Source organism: Bubalus kerabau, chromosome 13 (genome assembly GCF_029407905.1).
Source record: "Bubalus kerabau isolate K-KA32 ecotype Philippines breed swamp buffalo chromosome 13, PCC_UOA_SB_1v2, whole genome shotgun sequence".
NCBI lineage: Eukaryota > Metazoa > Chordata > Mammalia > Artiodactyla > Bovidae > Bubalus > Bubalus kerabau.
Genome location: NC_073636.1, coordinates 69,408,699 through 69,427,410, shown reverse-complemented (window position 1 = coordinate 69,427,410; position 18,712 = coordinate 69,408,699). Strand labels below are relative to the sequence as shown.

General features: G+C 43.0%; 1 long non-coding RNA gene across 1 annotated transcript; it reads right to left on the bottom strand.

Moving 5' to 3' along the window:
* Positions 1–1,726: 1,726 nt before the first annotated feature.
* LOC129625092 (uncharacterized) lies at positions 1,727–18,419 on the bottom strand. The gene is made up of 3 exons (XR_008701256.1): positions 17,973–18,419; positions 17,571–17,647; positions 1,727–2,135 (listed from the first exon to the last, which is right to left on the bottom strand). It is a non-coding gene; the product is annotated as an uncharacterized LOC129625092 (long non-coding RNA).
* Positions 18,420–18,712: the final 293 nt, after the last annotated feature.

Sequence of the window (18,712 nt, the reverse complement as noted above, 5' to 3'; positions counted from 1 at the left end):
AGGGAAGTCCGAGAGCATAAGGTTGAGTTAAATTGTAGATGCCTTGCTAAGGTGTTTTCGTCTTTAACATTGTAGACAGTGGGAGATGGCTCTTTTTTATGATATTTGCTTTTATGACAATAACCTGGTGCACCAGAAAGGATGATCAGAGGGCAAACGCCGAGCACAAGTACACCAGGGCAGGGGCTGCAGCTACTGCTTCAGGTGAGAGACAACCTGGAGGGGCACACTGGACATCCATTCAAAAGGAGAGTGGATAAGAACTGTGGGATGTTGGGAGCTGAGTGAAGGGAGGATGTTAGGGTGACTCATGGTGGCAGACGATTTGTAGCAAATATAAAAGGAATAGGTCTATGGTAAGAACGGTTGGGAATGGTGGAGTAGGGAGATGCTGGGCTGAGATTTCGGATGTGTTGAGTTCTTGGTGCCCGTAGACCTTCCAGAAGGCTGACATGCGGTCAGATAAATGGTTTTAGATTCTTAGGAGATAATTTCTGGCAAAAAGATGTCCATAAACTGGGTCTGACAAATAATCCCACACCCTCAGTCTCCATGAAAAGCAGGAAGCATGCTACAAATGGAAGTATTTGGGCAGTGACTTCAAACCCAGGTTCTCCCGCAGCAGCTGTAAGCAAATTACTTAACCTTGTTAAGCTTCAAACTCCTCATCTGCAAATTAGGATAATAACTCTTGCCTCATAGGGTTGTGTGAGAAAGAGATGAGATAAAGCAAGAAAACATCTGCAGGAAGGACTCTGTAAGTGTCCATTCCACCCCCACCCACACTCTACCCTCTCTTCCACAGATTATCTCAGGACAACGAACTGAAAGAGAAACAAACATAGTTTCCTTTAAAACAAGCATCAGAGAGATTTCTGTCTGCTGACTGTTGATTTCTCTGGTGCTGGTCCACTCTTTGGAGTCATGTGTTGGTGAGATTCAAGGCCCAGGCCTTCTCTTGAGTTTGAGCCAGGCTGTTTTTCAAATAAAGACTTCTCCAGAAGTGAATTATGGACTTTCTCGATATGAGCATCATTGAGGTCTAATCTTTATCAACCTTCCAATATTGTGGCTTCATTTCTCTCTTGGACAAGAGAGCAAGACTTTTGATTTTCTGTTCTTAATTTTATATATATATATTTTTTCTGTATATATATATATATATATATATATGTATTTTCTGTTTCTGATTATATATATATATATATATACACACATACACATACATACATGTATATACATATATAAGGTCATAAACAGAAAATACACATATATATACAGAAAAATATATATACATATAATATATATCAAATTACATATCATATATTAGATATATATAGCACCTATATATCCATTCAATATAGTAATAATACTAATGAAATTGTAATAATAGTTTTTTCACTTTGAGGACTTGCTTTATGTTACTACTTTAGGTGCATCCCTTCTACTAACCCCTGCAACAAACCTATGTGATTTTATAAATTACAAATGACTAAGCTAATAGAGAGAAGTGACCTCCAAAAATGCACAGAATGTAGATGAAAGATCTAAGATTTGAAAGCAAACCATTTGAAGCCAGAGCCCTTATTTATAACCACTTCCTCTCAGCCAAGAGAGCATTCCCTCTGTCACTCATCACTCAAGGGTGGGAGAACGGGAGATGGAGAGAGAAGTTAAGAGAGAGAGATACGAGAAGCAAGCAAGTGTTGAGTGTACATGTGTTTTAATTGCTGTTACACATGAATCATAAGTCACTCTTGTTTCTCCATCAAGGGAGGCACAAGGACAAGCAAACAGAATGGCATTTATCTACGATTAAAAAATTATGACCATTTATATGCAAATGAGGGCTGGTCCTCTGCTTCTGGAAGACAAAAGAGGATTATACAGAGTCGTAAATTTGCAGTGTTTCTTCTTTTTTATACACTCCCAGGCCAAGCACAGCATTTCAGCAGCATCTGCCAGGGTGACAGGGAGCAGCTGAACACCCTGGGTTGTTTCAGATCACACAACGACAACCGCATCATTTTCCCCATGCTCTCTCCTCGGCCTTTAGCTGACAAACTCGCAGTCTTCCTGATCAAATGCAGTCTGTTCTGAGAAGCCTAATGATTTAGTTTCCGTCGAGTTAGTCTCTGTAATGACATAGATCATGTTCATTCATTTATTCATTTAACACATGCTCGTTGAGCACCTTCTTGGTACCAGGCCATTGTCCTAGTCACAGAAGATCAAGTTTCACCCAAATCCAGAACAAATGAATGAAATAAGGTTAGTATTCTCCTGCGGAGCTTCCACTCGATGGGAGGAGACAAGTGAATAAATATGTAGGCAGACAAATGTGGTATAATTTCAGGTAATGATAAGATAAAGTGAATAACTATGTTAGAACTGGAACTATACAGAAGAACAGGAGCTGGGTCTTCTTGACATTCAGGTTTCTTGGGGCTCTTTGTCCTCATTTGCAGGATATGAGAAGGGAAATTTCTGAGGAAGAGTGTCAGATTTCACTTTAACCAGAGTGGGAAAGGAAATATAGAAGGTCTCACTCCAGCTTTCTCCTCTGGGCCAGCATCGTGTCTTATTTACTTCTCTTCTGCAGGATGGTGCATCCTCAGGCTCTGTGGCTTCTGATCTCACCGGGCCCTTCTTGTCCGGGATTCCCTAGGCCCGGTAATTCAGGGATAATCTGGCCAGTTGATCCAACTCTGACGTCTGTGCAGCCTTCCCCAGGGGGGCTGATTGGGATCTCCATAATTAGGAAGGGCTTGGCCCTCCAAATTAATCTGGCATTCATATGGACTTGATTTTTCTGAAGTCCCACTAGAAGCCATGCATTTCTTTAGGACCAAGCTACAAAAACCATCCCCTAAAGATGTTTCTTTGCTCATAATTGAAATTCAAGCCTCTGATATTGAGTCAGGAGTTACTTCACGAAGATCAGAAGCTACATTGAGGGATTTTTGAAATTATTTCTGGGATGTATCTGAAAATGGAATAATAAGTATGAAAAAGGAAGAGTATTAGAGGGAACCAATATTTCTGAAGTCATGCAGTAAGTAGGAGGAAGCAGGCAAACTGAGAGAGGAAGGAAGGGCCTGGGGCTGCCTGCTGACAGAAATTGGGGGCTGTGGAAGTGGGGAAACTTTCTGGGTACCCAAGGAGTGAAGTGTCACAGAAGGGATCAGTTCACTGGTATACCATCTTCTACTTTCTGGGAGCAGACATTGTGCTTTCTAATGATCTAATTCATCTAATCTTCAAAATATTCCTTTGGGAATAGGTGCAACTAGAACTTGAACTTGAAACTTTCTGAACTCTGTGCTAGAACTCTTGACTGCATTACCTTCTCTTTTGGTTGTGCTGCTGCTGCTGTTAAGTCGCTTCAGTTGTGTCCAACTCTGTGCAACCCCATAGACGTAGCCCACCAGGCTCCCCCATCCCTGGGATTCTCCAGGCAAGAACACTGAAGTGGGTTGCCATTTCCTTCTCCAATGCATGAAAATGAAAAGTGAAAGTGAAGTCGCTCAGTTGTATCCGACTCTTCTCGACCCCATGGACTGCAGCCCATCAGGCTCCTTCATCCATGGGATTTTCCAGGCAAGAGTACTGGAGTGGGGTGCCATCGCCTTCTCTTTTGGTTGTAAGTACATTTAAATGCAAGTACTTAGGGCTTCCCTGGTAGCTCAGATGGTAAAGCGTCTGCCTGTAATGCGGGAGACCCGGGTTCGATTCCTGGGTCAGAAAGATCCCCTGGAGAAGGAAATGGCAATCCACTCCAGCACTCTTGCCTGGAAAATCCCATGGACGGAAGAGCCTGATAGGCTACAGTCCATGGGGTCGCAAAGAGTCGGACACGACTGAGCAACTTCACTTTCACTTCACTCACTTAGGGTTTAGGGCTTCCCAGGTGGCAATAGTGGTAAAGAACCTGCCTGCCAATTCAGGAGATGTAAGAGACATGGGTTCGATCCCTGGGTCAGGAAGATCCCCTGGAGGAGGGCATGGCAACCCACTCTAGTACTCTTGCCTGGAGAATCCTATGGACAGGGAAGTCTGGCAGTCTACAGTCCATGGGGTCTTAAAGAGTTGGACATGACTGAAGCGACTTAGTACACATGTATGCACACATATTTAGGGTTTAACAAACTCAGTGGTTTCCCATGTGTGTGTATGTGTGATAAATGCTACAAATATCAATTCTCATAATAGGGAGAAATCTGGTCTCACTCTATTAACAGCATCACTAAGCATTTATTGATTTTTCAAGGGGAAATCAGAAAAAAAAAAGATGCTGCAAATTATTGCTGTTAAGTCCCATTGGAGAGCTGATACACTCACTCCTGTGTTGGTGAGAGTGAGTAGAAATATGAGTCCGACAAAGAATAGAGATCTTGGTGTTTGCAATTGAAAGCTCGCAAGTGACAGGCACAGCCAATTAAGGGCTGCTCTTATACCTTTAAGCAGCCTCTTCTTTCCTGAGGACCTCGATGAACTCACATGGTATAGTAGAAAGAGCAAAGATCGAAATCCTTCCTCTTCTGCTAACTAAATGAGTGGCTTGGGGCAAGTAGCTTAACCCCCGATGACCCTCCATTTACTCATTTGCACTATCTGGATACTAGTAACGAATTCACGGGGTTCTTCCTGAAGATAGAATGATGATACAGAGCATAGCACTGTGCCTGGGACACTCGGAGGGCTGTCATGACCTGTTTGATTCTTCTCATTCTCTTGGACTCTTCTCCATTTGGCAGGATCCCAAGGCCTGCCTTCTTAGTGATGGCAGAGAAATCATGGAACCCTGCTTTTAGTCTCTAATTCATGTTACATACGCTGGAAAATGAATCCTTCTGAAGCCTTGCACTTCGTTTGTATGAAAGATTGGTCTTCACCCAGCTGATCCCAGAGTATCCTTTTGATGTGACATTGGGGGATTCAAGACAGATGGATGGGTATTGGTTTAGATGTAATTGCGAGGAGACTATGAAATACACAAAGAGTTAAGGTTTTCTCATTGAGAAATTAACAGAATAACAGGATTTTTAGAATCCCTGAGGCCAGAAAAAGGAGAGGAACAAATACCAGATCAGATCAGATCAGTCGTTCAGTTGTGTCCGACTCCTTGCAACCCCATGAATTGCAGCATGCCAGGCCTCCCTGTCCATCACCAACTCCTGGAGTTCACTGAGACTCACATCCATCGAGTCAGTGAGGAGACAAATAATCTAGGGAAAATGGTAAGCATCCAGCATGGTAAGTTTCTCTTGAAAAAGGGACCAAATTGTCTAATATTAAATTTTAAGTGATTTTCAGTGCTATTTAGATAAACTTAACACACAGAAAAAGTCTGTTGAATGTGAGTTCATATATAAAGTCCTTGGAATGGAACAGCTCCCGGCATGTACTGTTATTATCATTATTAATATTTTTTTATATGGTCATTATTATCCAGACTTGTGTTGGACACATGGTATTTTGGGCTGTGAATGAATTGTAGGAATGGCAATGTCCAAAGTGGATTGCTACAGTGAATAAATGGCTTAATCATGTAGAATATAAGATTATTGTTGCTGTTCAGTCACTAAGTCATGTCCAACTCTTTTGTGACCCCATGGACTGTAGCCCGCCAGGCTCCTCTGTCTCTGGGATTTCCCAGGCAAGAATATTGGAGTGGGCTGCCACTTCTTCTCCAGGGGATCTTCCCGACCCAGAGATCGACCAGAGTCTCCTGCGTGGCAGGTGGACTCTTTACCACTGACCCACCAGGGAAGCCCAGGATGTAAGATTATATGGAGACAAAACTACAGCTGACTCTTGAACAACATGGGGTTAGGGACACCCATTCTCAACCACAGTCAAAAATCTGCTTGTAACTTATACTCAGTCCTTTTATCTGAGGTTTTTCAGAAGCCACGGTTCAGAATCTTCAGATTCAGCCAAATACAGATCACGTAGGACTATAGTACTCACTACTGAAAAAATATACGTGTAAGTAGACCTGCACCATTCAAACCTGTGTTGTTCAAGGGGCAACTGTAGTTCAGTGGAAGCAGGAAATGATGATCCAAACTGCTTGAGAAGTCAAGGGGCGCTGGGCCTCAGGTGGTGATTTGAACCACTTTCTCCCACTTCTCTATAAAGGGAGGGATGACTAAAACTAAAATAGAGTCACATCTAATTCACGAGTCATGAAAGTTTCCAGGACACTGTTACTCTCAAGCCCAAACTCCCAGGCTTAATGCTGCATCATTTGCCCTGATGACCTGGCCATTGTGTGTTTGTGGTCTTCTCCCCAGCATTTCCCAGAAACACCCTCTCTAAGTCTCTGCAGGTCTTCAGTCCTGAACAGACAGTTGCTCCCTCTGTAGTTTGGGCCAGGCCATCACCCCCACCCTGAAGAGTCGCCCTGTTTTTTCTGTCCACCCAACCCTGGTCCTTTTCTCAGCTCAGCCCCAGCTCCATCTCCCCAAAAAGCCTTTGTTGTCCCTTCAGTCCAAAATAGATTTCCCCTTCCTGGCACTTCCTAAGGTCTCTGAGCCCATGTCCCCATTTTCAGTGGGATTCAGTGATGCTCTGCCACGGTCCCACTCAATGTTCAGATGCATAGAAATGTCAAGGGTTCCATCTGCTGAGGTTTTCATTTAGTCTTTAACCTCTGGCAATAGGAAATTACAGGAGTTCTGATAAAGCATCATCACATGGTTCTGATTGTTTCAGAACAGGCGTTGGCAAACTTTTCCTGCCAAGGACCAGATATTCAATATTTTACACTTTAGGCACCATAGACAATCTCTGTTTTCACTTCTCTTCTCTGCCCTGGTAGTGTGGACAAAGCAATAAACAATAGGTAAACAAATGAGCATGGTTGTTTTCCAATAAAATTTGACTTACCAACATATGCTGCTGTGATTATAGTTGGCAACCTCTGTTTTAGAAGATGACTCTATCTCAAGGGAGAGATGGACCTTTGCTACCATCAGAAACCCTATCCACAACCTGACATGCTTTTGATTTTTCTTATTTTGGCCCTAAAGAAAACAGACTTAAAAATAGCTTGATCACTCCCGTCAGCATATGTATGCATGCTGCTTGCTCAGTCTTGTCTGACTCTTTGTGACCCAAGAAGTGTAGCCCACCAGGCTCCTCTGTCCATGGGATTTTATAGGCAAGAATACTGGAGTGGGTTGCCATTTCCTCCTCCAAGGGATCTTCCTGACCCAGGGATCAAACTCGGGTCTCTTGCATCTCCTGCATCGGCAGGTGGGTTCTTAGCCCTAATCCATCATCATGGCTACCATCAAAACAAACAAATGGAAACTAACAAGTGTTAGTGAGGATGTAGAGAAATTGGAACCCTTGTGTCCTGTTGGCAGAAATGGAAAATGGTTAAGTCACTATGGAAAATAGTATGACACTTCCTCAAAAAGTGAAAAAAAACAAACAAACCAGAATTACCCTGTGACCCAGAAATTCTATTTCTGGGCATATATCTAAAAGACTTGAAAGCTGGGTGTCAAAGAGATGTTTGTAGACCCATGTTCATAGTGTACTATTCACAATAGCCAAAAAGCGAAAGCAACACAAGTGTCCATGAAGGGTGAGTGATAAACAAAACATGGTATATATGTACAATGGAATAGTATCATCCTCAAAATGGAAGGGAATCCTGACATATGCTACAGGATGAATGAACCTTAAAGACATTGTTAGTCGTCAGTCATGTCCGTCTCTTTGCTACTCCATGGACTGTAGCCCACCAGGCTCCTCTATCCATGAGATTCTCCAGGCAAGAATACTGGTTGCTATTGTTCAGTCATCTCCTACTGAGTGGGAGTTGGGTTGCCATTCCCTTCTCCAGGGGATCTTCCCGATCCAGGGATTGAACCTGGGTTTCCTGCATTCCAGGCAAATTCTTTACCGTCTGAGCTGCCAGGGAAGCTAAGTGAAATAAGTCAGCCACAAAAAGACAAATAGTGTATGATTCCATTTCCATGGGGGTACCTAGAGTAGTAAGATTCACAGAGATAGAAAGTAGAATTGTGGTTGCCAGGGACTGGGGCGGGGGTGGTTATTATTAAACAGGCTGGGTTTCAATTTTACAAGGTGAAAAAGTTCTGGAGATTCTTTTCATAACAATGTGAATTGTATTTAGCAATACTGAGCTGTGTACTTAAAATGGTGAAGATGGTACTTTTGATGGTACACATATTTTACCACGATTTTTAAGAAAGTAAAGTTGACTACATTAAACATTTTTTACATAATTTTATTTATTTATTTACTTATGCCTGTGCTGGATTTTCCTTGCTGCTTAGGCTTTTCTCTAGAGGGGGCTACTCTCTAGTTGGGGTGCACAGGCTTTTCACTGAGGTATCTTCTCTTGTTGAAGAACACAGGTTGCAGACTTCAGTAGTTGCAGAGCATGGGCTCCAGAGCACATGTGCTTAACTGCTCCATGGAATGTGGGATCTTTCTGGATCAGGGTTTTGAACCTATGTCTCCTGCATGGGCATGCAGTTTCTTTACCACTGAGCCACCCGGGAAGCCCTGCATTAAATATGTTACAGGAAAAAACAAACAAACAAACAAAAAGCCTTGACTCTTTAGCTCCTCTCCCTTCTCCATCCTTTGCTCTGGCTCCCTCTGCATGGAGGCTGGCAGCTCCAAGGGGCACCCAGTGGGCAGAGGCACTTATGTTGGTCTCCTGCATTGGAGAAACCAGTCAGGAAGGTCTTTTCCCATCAGCCTTTCTATAAGAACACAGACTATCCCCTCAGCCTGCTACAATATGGTAATTGCTCCTTCTCAGCTGGGGAGGGGGGTCCCCCAGGAGCTTGACTGAGGCATCATTGGGGGATCTGTCATGTCCTATAGCTCAGCGCTGGGGCCGCACAAGTGTCCTCTTCTGCTTAAGTTATTTATATAGGTGGTTGAAAACACTTTGCTTGTACAAACTAGAAACTATTAGATTAGGCCAGCAGAGACAGCCAGAGGCAATCTTTTAACAAAGTGAGTGGGATTCAAAGTAGGCATGGAAAGCAAATATTATTTCACTGGGAGTCGATTACAGGGAGCTCTGCCGATGAGCTGTAACTGCTTTGTTAACTTAGCGGGGTGGGGGGGGGGTAGGAGGTGAGCGGGGCCAGGTAGGCACCAGCTGGGTTTGAAGGGGAGCAGCCTGGGATGCAATGGTAATTCAGGGGTAGGTGGATGCATCAGGCACCCTTCCACACACACTCCCCCCCTGTTTTTTATTTAAAGTGCATGATGGAGCTTAGCAGCTGAGAAGCCTCAGTTTGCTCTAAAATTTCTCATTTTAATTCAGGCAAACACTCTATAAATCCAATGTATCGGAAAGCAAATATTGAGGCTGAGTAAGAAGGTCCATTAGATGGAGTGCTTAAGTTCTAGGGCCTGAGCGTGTGGGAGGGGTGGGCAGAGAAGCCTAGAAAGGATGGCTGAGCCACAGGAATAGGAGCCCGGAATGTGGGTGCTGTAGGAAGGGGGTCTGGGTAAGGTGGACTCTGAGAAGGAGTTTCAGGGAGAAACAGAGGGGAGGGGAGGATGTGGGCCCCACAGAGGTAGTCAGTTTGGAAAAGGCTGGATTAGAAGGAGACTTCTGATGGAAAGAGAACTGGAAAGGAAGCTTCGGATGCAGACTGACAATGAGGCATAGGGGAGGAGGGTCTAGGAAAGAACAGAAGGGGCCAGAAGGGGATGTAGTCGTTTCTGCTTGCTCAGTGAGTGTCTTCTCATAAGCAAATTCCAAGAAGAATGACCAGGGGTAGGTTGAAGAGTTTGGATGCTTAAAAAAAATTTTTTTTTCATTGTGGTAAAAGTCACATAATATAACACACACTGTTTTAACCATATTTAACTGTACATTTCAGTGGCATGAAGTACATTCGCACCATTGTGCAACCCTCACCATCATCCATCTCCTGGATTTTTCACCGGCCTAAACTGAAACTCTGTTCCCATTAAACACTGTCATTCGCCTTGTTTTGCAATAAGGCTGCTGGGGATTTTATAAAAAGTCCCAAACTGACCCCAGGGGTGGCTGAATCTCCTCAAAGATCCTGAGCCTCAGGGTGGCCAGGGAACCAGTACTCAGGAGCTCCTAGACATGGGCTTTTTCAGGGGTGCCCACAGGAAGGAGGAGGGTCTTTTACACATGGAGGTGGAGTGCCCTACGGTGAAGAGGATGTGTCCTGGAGTCAGGAAGGCACGGATTTAAATCCTATCTTGATCATGTGCTAGCCGGGTGAACTTGGAGGTCACCTTGCCTCCCCAGCCCCCAGTTGACCTCGTCACATTTACTGGAATCAGCCAAATGAAACACAAATATGACCTGTCACTTTCTGTAACGAGCCTTCCTGATTCATGAGGTAAAGTCTAAAGTCTCTTGGACTCTGTTTACTCCTCTGTAGAATGGGCACGATTATATTTCCCTGGAGATAATTACACTTCCTTCATGTGGAGATGAAATGAGGTAATCCAGTTAGGCTTAGTATAATGACTGGCACAAAAAGGGAGATCAATTTACCTAAGCTTTCTTTTTTTTTCCTTTTTAATGATGCTGTTGCGAGAATAATTTTCAACAGCAGTGCCTCCAAAAAACTTCCAAGGACTCTCCAGATGTGTGAGCAAAAGTCTTAAAAGTCTCAGAATATCCCACAGTGTCTAGGCTACAAGTGACCTCCATGTTTTTTCTCCTTTTCCATAGGAGCTCTGAGAAGTTTTGACCCTGAAATCTCCATAGGCATCCATTGCTCAATGTTCTCTGCAAAGTTCTTCCAGAAAGCGAAGTAGCCATGTTCAATGATTCACCACCCGAATCTCTCTTGGATCATAATTAATTTCAACACTTTGATTTTTCAGTAAACGGTAAAGATTAGTAAAGGCAATTTTCTAAGGCTTTCCTTACAACTCTAAGGTTTTAAGAAGAGATATGAGAACTGCATGGTCTTAGATCATTAGCACGAGGGAATAAGAACCATAGCTGATATTGATAATAACCACCATTGACTCAGCTCTTGTCATGTACCAGGCTCAGAACTCACTCTCTTACAGGACTTTCCCCCTTTGGTGATTGTCGCAGCCCTTAGGATAGGGACTCTTTTAATCAATATACTATAAAAAAGGAATCTGAGCCCAACAGAAGGTTTTTCTTTGCTCAGGTTATGTATGCCAAATGGCAGAACTGGTGCCTGAATGCCTTCAACCAGATCTGAAGCCAGAGTTGGAACTGAAGACTGCCATCCCTAAACTAGACTCCGTGCTGTGCTGTGCTGTGCTTAGTCGCTCAGTGCTATCTCACATTTTGTGACCCCATGGACCGTAGCCCGCCAGGCTCCTCTGTCCATGGGGATTCTCCAGTCAAGAATACTGGAGTGGGTTGCCATGCCCTCCTCCAAGGGATCTTCCCAACCCGGGGATCGAACCCATGTCTCCTACATTGCAGGCAGATTCTTTACCATCTGAGCCACCAGGAAAGCCCAAGAATACTGGAGTGGGTAGCCTATCCCTTCTCCAGGGGATCTTCCTGATTCAGGAATTGAACTGAGGTCTTCTGCTTTGCAGGCTTATTGTTTACCAGCTGAGCTACCAGGGAAGCCCAACGAGACTCCAAAATGGGAGTCAAAATGGGAACAAATCACAAAAGTCTTTACTCCCAGGTAAGAACCTTGGTTATTAGAAAAAATATGATAATTAATCTCCTGGGATAAGGGAAGAACAGATTTAATTTTTGCCCAAAATGAAGTTGTCCTAATTGTTACTGATATATAGCACTTTGGACTCTTAATCAATGATGTTAGCAGTTTTCAGTGTTAATTTAATTAGTACAAGAGACCCTGCTGGTAGAAATATTGGATAATTAGTGTTTTATGTAATAGCTTATGAAGTACACAGTTAAAAAAACTCCAATAATCACAGATTCTCAGCAGAACTTTTATCAAAGCACAATATTTAAGTGGATAAATCCTTTCTTGGAGGCTGGTCTGATTAACCATTGGTTGGGGTATCAAAATCCCCATTCCTGTTGCATTGCTCTGGTTTTCAAAAGGTTAAGAATGACACACGGGCTTCCCAGGTGGCACTAGTGTTAGAGAACGTGCCTGCCAATGCAGGAGAAGTAAGAGAGGAGGGTTCGATTCCTGGGTCGGGAAGATCCCCTGGAGGAGGGTTGGCAACCCACTCCAGTATCCTTGCCTGGAGAAACCCACAGACAGAGGAGCCTGGCGGGTTATAGTTCATAGGGTAGCAAAGAGTTGGATACAATTGAAGCGACTTAGTGACTTGCAGGAACATGCTTTTAGCAGGTTAGACTGCAGGGTTTGTTTCTTCATTAATTACTTTCTAAATCTGTATATATATATATATATATATATATATATTTTTTTTTTTTTTTTTTTTTTTTTTGGGCCCATCAATAATATCACTGAATTGTTTAAACTTTTCATCAGCTCTTGCCTGGGCTATAGTATGGTTTCAAAACTGGATGGGATACCAATCTCGCATCCCCAGCCCCTACTTGGCCTCTTCACACTCTCTGGAGTCAGATATATGAAACACAAATATGACCTGTCACTACGCTTCACTTCTGTAATGAGCCCTCACGACCCATGAGATAAAGTCTAAATACTCTGCCTGGTAATGATGGCCCTTCATGGCCTGGTCCACGCTTAAACATCCAGCCTTGTCTCCTACTGCTGCCTTTCTCAAATATATGCCCACTTTTATCTTACTACTTAACTCTACATCTCATTCTAACTGCTGTCACTTTTGCCTTTTCGCTCTTTTTCTTTTTCCTCTCTCTTCCTCCTCCTTCCAGGAGTATCTTTCACACCCCTCCTCACATAGCCTCCAGGAAGCCAACCCCTCAACAATTCTCTCCACCCCAAACCCACATAGATGTTTTCATGGATATTTTTGTAAGACATTATAAATAGATAGTTCTATTTTCCCAACACACAAAATAATCTTTTATCTATCTGATTAATGTGATCTAACCCCCTTATAGACTGAGTTCCCTGTAGCCAGAAACCATGCTTTCTGTTTTCAATCATGAACACCTAGGACAGAGCCAAGCAATTAGCAGATATACACCACATGTTTATTCCACACATAAATTAATGAATGGTACTGAATAATTTATCCAAGGCCAAAAGAAGAACTTAAACCTAACCCCTGTCTTCTTATTTAAAATTGCATTATTTTTTATTGTACCTTATTCTCTTGTTTAAATATCAAGCTCTGCCTTGATTTTTGCCTTTAGAATTTGATCATGTGTTTGCATTTCCTTGGACTACTGATGAATATGAAATAAGGCACTTTCAAGAACACACACACACACACATATTCACAGACAACTGAGAAAGTTTACCACTGATAGACCAAGACTAAGGGAATTGATAAAGAAATGCTCTTTAAGAAAAAAAAAATATTCTGGAGGACTCTTTGAAGTAAGATGCCATAGTAAACAAATAAAGTGACAAATATAAATATAAATAATATAAAGAATGATTACCTCCATACACTAATAATAACATTTAATGTGTGTATTTAAAAGGGCAAGGTTTAAACAGTGGACAAGAGCAGTATTTAAATTGAGAAGGCAGTGGCTGAACTATGAGTCCTAAGATTCTTCTATTAGTTACAAAGAAGGTTCATATTTCCTTCTGAGAGGAATCCTGGGCCTGAGGTTGGTTTCTAGGGGAAGGTCGGGGTTTGATTAGTGATGTCTGCATGAATGTGGCAGTAAGAGTCACAATTCATGTGCAGTAGATTTATCATTCCTGCTCTAAGTGATTTATTCTCATGGAATGGAGCTTTGCCTTTATTGAGGGGACGAGAAGGGTTTGAGCCAATTTAAAGACACAGAGCTGCACTTTTGCCTTCCTTCGTCCTCAGGGATCTGCCTGTACATCGGCAGGAGTTTGATCTGACTGGTGAACAGGATTCACCAATGATCCACAGGTAAATATCTCCTTTGAGAAGTAAGAAATCATGACCTCATCTTCATTTGAGCCTCTGCTTATGAAAACCAGGGATTCATGGACTTCTGTAACCTGACCTCAAATCCCTCAGTGTGCAAATTCCCCTCTAACTCCATCCAGGGAAATGGGAAGGAAAGGAATCCTTGGAATAGAAGAGCAAAAAGGAAGGGTAAGAAAGGGCAACGGAATCAGATAATGTAAGAGGGGATAAAGGCACGAGGAGGGGGGTGGGCTTGAAATAAAAACTGACTTGGGAGAAGGGTGAACTGAAAGGGAGGGAGAGAGTGCCCAGGAATTATTGATTAGATCCCTGGGGGTGACATACATCAGCTCTTGATTAGGTGTGAGAAGTTGACAGGCCTGAATTGCTTACAACTAATTAATGGCTGTGAGAAGCTTTGAAATCCTGGGATGAAAGCTAAAGGCTCTGCCTACAAAAGCGAGATGGCATCCATGATTTAAACTGTTCACTGCTTCTGTGGCTCCTCAGCGCTGGGAGGAGCCTGCTCCGTCGGCATCCTGACACTGTTTGTAGTTCGCTCCTGAGGGTGGCAATTGCCTTCCTCTTCTGTTGTCCTGTCTCCCCCATCTCTCAGACTCCTCGAGGAGAGAGCTCAGTGTCTCCTGCTTCACTGAAAGAGCCATGGGTCCTCAGGATGCTCCAACATCAGATCCCCAGTCTTTTGAGGATTTGTCCATTTATTCTGGTTTTAATTCATTGTTTTTACTTTTTTCCCCCTCCCCCCCACCCCCAATCCTGGATTCTCCCCTGTTTCAGTTAGAAGACCATCTATTTCAGTCACTGGTAAGCCATATCGTTCTTAAGGAAGCTCTGGTCTTCTGAGCCAGTGGGGTGGGGAGAGTGCTGCCAATCTGATGTCAGATTAATGGCCAGAAAGTTTCCCTGATCAATGTGGTTGAGTGGCAGGGTGGGTAGTCCTGTTTTCTTCACAAGCCAGTGAACAGAGGTGTCTCAGACCCAGCCTGGATGTTAATTTCTCACTTGCTATGGGTTGAGGCCAGCCCAAATAGCTACAGAGCAGTGGGGATGGGAGAAGATTTCTCTTTGTTTCAGAGCGTCCGTTTCTGTTTTTGCACATACCAATCTGAAAACAGCCTCCTCAGGGAAAGTCTGCAGTAAATTTGTCTGCAATGAAGACAGGGCAAGGCAGCAGGGTTTGCCGTAACTTTCTGGAGGAAATTAGCATGAACTATAGCTGCTTTAAGGACGAGAGGACAGGCAACAGGCAGGGAGATACAGGATAGGCAATAAAGTGAGGATAAAAGGAAAAGCTTGTGCATGGATTTCTGAATTCAAGTGTGAGAGAATTCCAGTGAGAAAGTGCTAGGCTGTCTTCAGATCTGTTCAGATGATGGGGAACCTTATGCACATCTGGTGAAAACCACAGCACCTGAAGGACTTTACATACAACCAGGGAAATATACATCTCTGTATAACATCCCATGTACCTGCAGAAACTATAACACAGCTGGGGAAACCTCTATAAATCTGGAGTACATGTGCATGCTAAGTTGCTTCAGTCATGTCCAACTTTTTGCAACGCTATGGACTGTAGCCCACTAGGCTCCTCTGTCCATGGGATTTCCCCATGGGTAATATGGCAAGAATACTGGAGTGGGTTGCCATTTCTTCCTCCAGGAGGTCTTCCCAACCCAGGGATTGAACCCACATCTCCTATAACTCCTATGTAGGCAGGTAGATTCTTTACCACTAGCGCCACCTTAGAAGCCCCTAAATCTTGAGAACCATGAACGAAATTGGGGAATCTTTACAACTCTTTGCAGCCAAGAGCAGAACTCAAGGCTACACACAAAAGCAACCCTAGTTACCTGCTTGACACAGCTAAACAATGCTTTCTCACAGCTGCTTATTTCAACGCTGGTACACACTGTGAAGAATACTAAGCCATCTGCATTACTTAAGATGGGGGAGAGGCTCTCAAACTTTCTTACCCATCAGTACTACCTGGGAAGGCTGTTAGAAATACAGGTGTCAAGGTACCACCTTCAACTACTAAACCAGATCTTTAACACTGGGATTGAGGGAAGAATATTTGTAACATATGAGCTTCCTGCATGACAACATGGGTTCAATCCCTGGGTCAGGAAGATCTCTTGGAGAAGGAAATGGCACCTCACTCCAGTATTCTTGCCTGGGAAATCCCATGGACAGAGGAGCCTGGCAGGCTACAGTCCATGGGGCTCACAAAAGAGTCAGACATGGTTGAGCAACTAAACAGCACCAACACAAAAACACAACAAAGTTCGAGAAGTTCTTTGCACTTGTGTCTATTTTGAGGAAGATAACTGCCTTTTCTTCAGTGGATTTTACAATCAGAGAGAAATTGATGTAGAGACGGAACCCAGATGACTTCACAGTTTGTCATAGTGGAGTCAGATTCCCTGGTCTCCCTGCCGATCCCCCGTCCTCTCTGCTTAGGACACCATCTCCTAGGGTATATAACACATAAAGCCCCAAATCAAATCACGAAAGGAATAAAATAGAGGAGCAATGCTTGGAAACTCCACAAAAAATTAACTAAAGCATACTGGACCTGTCATCCATCTATGACACTTCCAGGGTTCAACCCTTGAAATCTGGCGTCAGTCTCCACCAAATCTACCAGCGACAGTCTTGTGCTAAAGCCAAATTTTCTTATTTTAATCTTTCAAAATTGTTTGTCGATGTTGACCCTCTTGACAGCAGTCTGACTTTGGGCTTTTGTAATGCTCACGGATTGATTCGGGGGTTCCCCAGCATCTGAACCCTATCTGTGTTTCTCAGTTTAATTTTCAAGATTTCCCAGTAATTCCCTGAGTTAGCCAGGGTTTTTTCAATAAATCCATTGTTTTCTCACATCAACCAGAGTTGGATTCTGTTGCTTGCGAATCGAATTCTTGACTAACATACCTTCCACACCCTCACATTCTTGGTTTTATTCCTATTCTTCTGTCCATTCTTTCTCAGGCTCATCTGGGTGTTCCCCTAATCATCGTTGCTGTTGTTTAGTCACTGAGTCGTGTGAGACTCTCTTGGGACCCCGTGGAACGTAGACCTCCAGGCTCCTCTGTCCATGGGATTCTCCAGGCAAGAATACTGGAGGGGGTTGCCATTCCCTTTTTCAGGGGATCTTTGCAACCCAGAGATTGAACCCAGGTCTCCTGCATTGCAGGCAGATTCTTGACCTTCTGAGTCACTAGGGAAGCTCACTAGAAAGTCCAAATAGAGACGAAAATAATACCTATATAGAACACTCCTGTGCAGGTAGCATACTACCTTCTTTTGCAGAGATTACTTCATTTTATTCTCAAAAAATCTTTTGAAAATCTATGCTTATCATTTTTACTTTATAGTAAAGAAGCTTTAACTTTAGAAGACTAACTCAGTAGTTAGTCAATGTTGCCATTATCTTTCAAGATGAGGGTCCGGGGCTTGAGCTCAGGTCTGCCTGATGTCAAAACTGCCCAGCATAAACTCTTCCACAGTGAATGATGAGTCAAAAAAAAAAAAAAAAAAAAAAAAAGAAAAGAAAAACTAAAACTCACCATTATCTCCTTTTGTCTAAGAAGACACAGATGGAAGCAAGTCTAGTTCAATTTGTCCTAGGAGTGAATGTCAGATACTGTAGGCAAAAAAACTGATCAACCAAATTGAAAATTTTGATTTTTTTCCCCAATAGATCTTTTTATACAACACTCTACTAACAGGGTGCTTCTATTCTGGGAATAAAGATTTACAAAGATGAATATGTAATTAGAAAATTGAATTTACAGTAACATCTAGCATTTGTTACCTTCCTAAAGAGGTTTTGCATATAGCCGCTCATTTAGAGGATCCACTAAAAGGGTTCAGATAATTCAGTTTGCAAATGCAGGGACCAGGAGGTGATTTTACAAGTATTCAAATACACTCAAGTTTCTGACAAAAGAAAAGAGTGACACACTTACTTCTTGGGTTGGAATTCCATCACAGGAGGCCTCCAGCGTGCAGGTCCCGTCATTTACATGAATTATCCACTTCATTTGGCAATAACTTGGTGACACAGGCATTATTATCTAACCCTCAGGTCACCCCCACTGTGAGGTGTCAAACTTTAATTAGATCCTTTTTGGAGCTTCTAGGAAAATATGCTTTACTAAAAAAGCAGCAACCTCCATTGCTCACCATTAGCATCTATGCAACCCTTGCAAACACAGTTGGGAGGGAGTTACAAAGCAGGATATAAATAAGATAAAACAGATTTTAAATCCTCACGAAAATGTCCATTTTTCTCTGGGAGGATGGGTATCGTCACCAAACTCACAAATGAAGGAATGGAAAGGGAGGCCCTGTGGGTCTGCTGCTCTGGGAGAGAAAATAAAGCTCAGAAAGGTTGGTGAAATTGCTAAAGGTCATATGGGTAGAAAATGGAAAACTTGAGACTGAAACCTTGATCTTCTCATGGACTTCAGTAGCTGCCTCACAGTAATGGATTTTAATAAACTGGAGTGCTTAATCTAATTAAATCGGAATTTGAGCAAATCCATGTCTGATGAGGACTCCTACGAATCAGAAGAAGGGGGTGATGTGAGGGAGGAAACCCCATTCCCGCCATGCACAACTCAAAGAAAATAGAGATAATTATTAGGATGCAAGAGAGCAAAATGAGAGACACCACAGGGGACAAGGCAGAGTAAAGAGAAACTGT